The following is a 5,414-nucleotide window of genomic DNA, read 5'->3' as shown; positions in this document are numbered from 1 at the left end:
GGGAGCAGAGAGAGAGAGAAAGAGCGGGAGGAGAGAGAGAGAGTGAGAGGGGAGAGAGAGAGAGAGAAGAGCGAGAGAGAGAGAGAGAGAGAGAGAGAGGAGAGAGAGAGAGAGAGAGAAGAGAGAGAGAATGGGAGACAGGAAGAGAGAGACGAGAGGGGTAGAGAAGAGAGTGAGAGAGATGAGAGAGAGAAGAGAGAGAGAGCGAGTAGAGACGGCAACGAGAGGAGAGACCGACGAGAGAGAGAGAGAGAGAGAGAGAGAGAGAGAGAGAGAGAGAGATGCTTCTGGGGGTGTGCACATAGGAATCAACAACTCGGCAGTGAACCGACGGGCGCGCACACTTGCCGCTGTTAGTGTGTTTGTGTGCTACTGTAAACAGTACTGTAGCCAGTGCCCGTCTGCCGCTTGCTTGTTTCTGTAACCATCGCACCATTAGTTAGATCTACGTTAGCAGATTCCGTCCGACGGCGCGCGGGCATGGCCATGACCATGCGACCGGCTGTTTTGGCTTGGTGCAAATATAAACTAATCGTCTTAATATGAACATGAAACCGACAGCGTATAGACCAATGCTGAGAGCTAACAGAAAAACTCAATAACAGCGTTAAATTCCATGTTCTACGCAGTTATTGAATTTTTCTATTAGGTTTTCAGCATTGGTCTATACGCTGTCGGTTTCATGTTATCAGGAGTTAATAAAGACAAACTGTCGGTTTGCCTTTATTAACTCCTGATGTTATTATATATATATACATATAAATATACATATACATATAAATAAATTATACATCTTTTTATACGTGCGGAATTAACAATGCAGCAAACGAGGGGCAGCAGATGAACTATGCTCATAATTACCGCTGGTTTGCATGCTTACACTAACAATCTCGCAATCAACGATAATAACAGATTTCTAGATCTGCTCAAGAGGAAAAAAACGAATATAGCCCAACGGAAACGAATTCCCCAACTCCCAAACACAATTCATTAGCGCTGCACGCCAGCACGATTGTTAAATAAATTTTTTATCTAATTAAATATTAAAACTAATTTAATTTCTAATTTAATTTACCTCATTAACGTTAACTAATTTAATTAGGTCGATTAGACCTGGCGGAGCACTATCCACACAGACAGCCTGGCTTCACTGATGACTTAACGACATATAAGCCGACATCTAGTGTGCCAATCGGAAATTGCAGCGAGTGGGAGACAGGCAAATCTCTGCAGCCGAACGCGGCGCGCTGTTTTATCTCTCGTGCGCATTAGTGATGCGCGGATTTTGTGGATGGACGCAATGGCGCTCGCTCGCAAAAACGGGAGTATCTACCTCACAGGTACGTGGAAGGTTTCAATAATAAAATGATGGTAAATAAACACGAAATGTATTTACTAACAACGTCTTAATGTTTCTCTACTCTCTTTCCCTTTATATTCCCGATAATTTCCCGCGAATGCCGTTCAAATGCTCCTCTTCACCGCACACACACCGCTGTGCATAAACAACAAAATTATAAGCTGCGTTCACACGTATACACGGCTTAGCTGGTACCGTACTTAGTTGGTGCTGAAGTCCGGTTAAAATGCGTTTCACACGAGATACACGCGAGAATTCGAGGCCTTAGCTAGCGCCGGTATAATTAGACTCGGACCCGGTCGACAGTTCCACACGCCTACCCTAACGATTCGGTGGCAGCGAACGGGTACTCAGTCTAGTGTTTTCAGCACGACAAAATCAATACTCGCGCCAGCGCTTGGTGCCGAATATACGCTGGCTTATTGGCGCGGAATATGATTCGCCGCTTAGCAAGCCGGAGCATCGCGGCTAAGCACACCTTCCGCAATTGCGTTCGTAATGTGTCGAACGTGCCTTTGCTAAACCGGCCAGAAACGTAATTAATTTTTAGTCAGTTTACGGGAAGAGGGTGCAAGAGAGCGCACTGTAGTATGATACAACGTCGTGTGGAACGAAAAGGCCATGAGGGCGTAGCCAGAGAATTTGGTTTATAAACTTTATAAGATGTGTGTGAGAGTAGAGAGAGAGAGAGTTAGAAGAGATTTATAAATTATAATCCTCTATCATTTTAGGCGAGGGACCGATGAGACGGAGAAAGAGATAAGAGCAGAAACGAGGATGAGAGTGTTCGGGATGACGTGACTAGGCTGGTTTTGTGGTGACGCTGTGGCGAGTGTGGCGGTGTGCAAGCAGACAGAAGGGCGCGCGTGAGCTGTACGAGCAGAGACGGCAAGAGAGAGATGATGAGTCAGTAGTGTGAGTGAGGTGATGGTGTGAGGGTGGCTGTGGGGTGGAGAGAGAGAGAGGAGAGAGAGAGAGCATAAGATGTGATGAGAGATGTGTGTGTGTGTTGTGTGTTCGAGGTAGAGATGATGTGGATGAGGGTAGAGATTCAGGAGTAAAATAATAGGGAAACTCCCCTTCAATCATTTACGCCATGGGTATATGTTAACATACACACATACCAAAATACATAAGCCTCAACAGTATGAGTTCTGTGAGTGTTGTTGTGTCATGCTGTAGATGTGATCGCGGTGGCATTATAACTGTATCATAATGTTAATATTTATATTTATTATCGTGATGCGCACAATATCACCAGGCGTCTCTCCCTGCGCTTCCTGCATGCCACGGCTCCTCTCTGTCGTTCGGCGCGGGGCCGCCTTCCGCCGTGATTTTACGACTGCATTGCACCCATGGGCTAGCTGCAGCGCCGTCATCAGCTCGGGCGGGTTTCCAAGAGCAGACGCGTAATTCACCGCGTGACATTCTGTCGGTCGCTCGTTACAGCCTTGCATTTTACGCGTCCGTTTGTTTTGGCGGGCTCGTCCGTCCATTGATGGTGCACGTGGCGCCGGACCTGGTAGAGGTTGCTGATCCAGCCCTGGATACACAGCTGCACTCTGATGAAGGCGTTGAACCGCTCAGGGTTGACCTACTTCCCTATGAGAACGGTTCTAGCCACATTTGTTATCATATGTACGAAGTCATTGTTGGTTTGATGTGATTGGGATATGGTATGGAATCGCTGCTCTGTTTTGTGTTTGCATAGATGTGTAGTTTTCTTTTGGTTATGTAGTTCATAGCAAACGATAGGATGCGAAGTTGTTCGTCCGCTCGCTGATTGGGGCGTTTATAATAGCCAGTATTTAGGTAAATCGTGACTATCAGCGACAGCTCGAAGATGATTTTAGGTACACGCCTTTTGAACTTGAGGCGTTATGATAAACCCGCCTATTCTCGGTTACAAGATAATATACCGGGTTTCTATGCTGAATGTGATGACTAAACTACATGTGCATTGGTATATTGAGGTAACTAGATTAAGTAGCTGTTTTGTGAAAGATGTACGGGGCGCGGTGCTATAGTTGCTATGAGTCGCTACCTCCAAATGTCTGGAACTATACCACACAAGAACACCGCTGTCTTTGCAAACCAGTGTTTCTCGTTCGCATTTCACCATCGTTCATGCACAAATGTCCGTATGCTGTACTGATACGTCTGTTGTGCTGTTCACGTGTGTGCTAATATGTATTTTAATGTGTGATTGGTGTGTGTATATAGTAGTAGTGAGTAGTAATATTTTTAGATGTTGGTTGTATTCTGAAAATTATTACAAATGTGGAACGTCTGGTGAGTTTTCTGCTGCGCAGGATGATAGCTCGGTCTCGTGCTCTGTGGTGTGGACTTAGCATAGCTTGAGCTTCAGAAAGTTAATAGGCGTCTCATGTTGGAAAATGTGCCATACTAAATCTGTGATTCTGGAGAGAGGCTCTCACATGCAGTAAGCCTTCGTAGGTAGAATACGCGCTAGGCTCGCTAGTACTGTCGTTTTGCGGTTGTCAGGTCGTGATCACTCCAGCGTAACATTTTCTTCTCGAGCACAAAAATCCACGGCACTCGATACAGCCGACTGATTGAGCTTGCTCGTGATCGTCAGAATCGACTAGAATGTGTTGTGCCTCGTTCAGCGCCACTCTCGCGCTGTTTAGTCAGAGTCAAGTCAAAATGTTCGTTAGACCCTGCACGAGCAGTAGCTCTTCGGCTAGATCATAACCATGTGACCTTTATGATCAAGTGGGTTGCATGCACTGTCGTAGTGGACGTCCGCTCGCACACTCTCGGGCTCGCGATCCAGATCACTAACGTGCGACCTCGGTCCTAATACTGTGTCTGGGTGCTAACTCAGTCTGCTCTACTTACTCACTCTGGTTTACATCAGTGGTCGATTTTGCGTTCGTTAGCGACGTATCAGTATCTGAGCTCTCAGTCACCTCGACCTAGGATCACCTGATCTGTACGATATACATCGGAACCGTGTCTCGAACGCTCAGTTACTTACGTCTCTTCACCTAAGATGTCACTGCTTGGATACTAAGCTGCACTTTGGCTTACTGTTTCTTGATTAGCTGGTGTCACTGTCGCTGATTCACACTGATCTACAGATTTTTTATCGTGATGTCTCAACTAACTCTCTGGTCACTGTATTACTGACTCACTTGTTCATTGTTACTGAGGTGTTATGATGGTCCGGTTTTTAAAGAGGAGATCACACTCACAGTAAGTATCTGAACTCGCCTCTGCCAACACTTGCGAGATCCTACTCAGTGCACGGGAGTGTGTTATCGCTTGCTGGTATAGGTAACGGCGAACATCTTAACTAGAACGTGGTCTTAATTAAATTAAAGGCCATTCTATGTGATTACTCAGTCCATGTTATCTCGCTGGGCTGCTAATTGTAGTAAACTACGAGTAATGCTGCGAGTCACTAACGACTGTTATACTGACTCTGCGTCACTATGTTACTTACTCATCTGATCACTGTTTATATGACTCAGTCACTATAAGCGTCACTGATAATTACTGACTCACTGTTATTGTTACTAACTTGGGCACTGTATTACTGACTTCACTTGTTATTGTTACTGACTGGTCACTATAATCAACTCCCTTCGTTACTGCATCAGTGGACGCGACTGACCTGCTGTTATATGGGACGTCTATTGTTTGCTGTATTACCGCTTACCTGGCTAATGTGTACTGCAGCCTGCGCAGCTGCTTATCTACATAACTGCACTGCTATCGCTCGCCTCGCATCCTTCACCGACATCCCTACGCTGTGTCAATTGCTGCTCCTGCGCGACTGAGCCCACCCGAGTCGCACCCGCTTCAATCTGTCCCGCCGTGCGCCATGTTCATTGGCTCCTCGTCATCCGTAGACCAGGCTATGTAAAACGTTACACTCTCCAACCCCGCTTTATTGTCACCCCACCCCATCCCACCCCGCTCCGTCAACCCCATCCACCACCCATCCGAGTCACTCAGCTGCTCACCAAGTTCATTAACCACGTCATAGCACGACCTCTTAAGCCTGCCACTTCAACCCAATCGCCAC

The 5,414-nt window shown here is 46.4% G+C and overlaps 1 protein-coding gene across 1 annotated transcript in view; it reads right to left on the bottom strand.

Moving 5' to 3' along the window:
- LOC106809796 overlaps positions 1–5,414 on the bottom strand; it is a 91,943-nt gene that overhangs the window by 1,956 nt on the left and 84,573 nt on the right. The gene's annotated exons all lie outside the window — the stretch shown is intronic.

This window comes from Priapulus caudatus, unplaced genomic scaffold, assembly GCF_000485595.1.
Source record: "Priapulus caudatus unplaced genomic scaffold, Priapulus_caudatus-5.0.1 Scaffold385, whole genome shotgun sequence".
Classification (NCBI taxonomy): Eukaryota; Metazoa; Priapulida; class Priapulimorpha; order Priapulimorphida; family Priapulidae; genus Priapulus; species Priapulus caudatus.
This window is presented reverse-complemented; position numbering and strand designations above follow the sequence as displayed.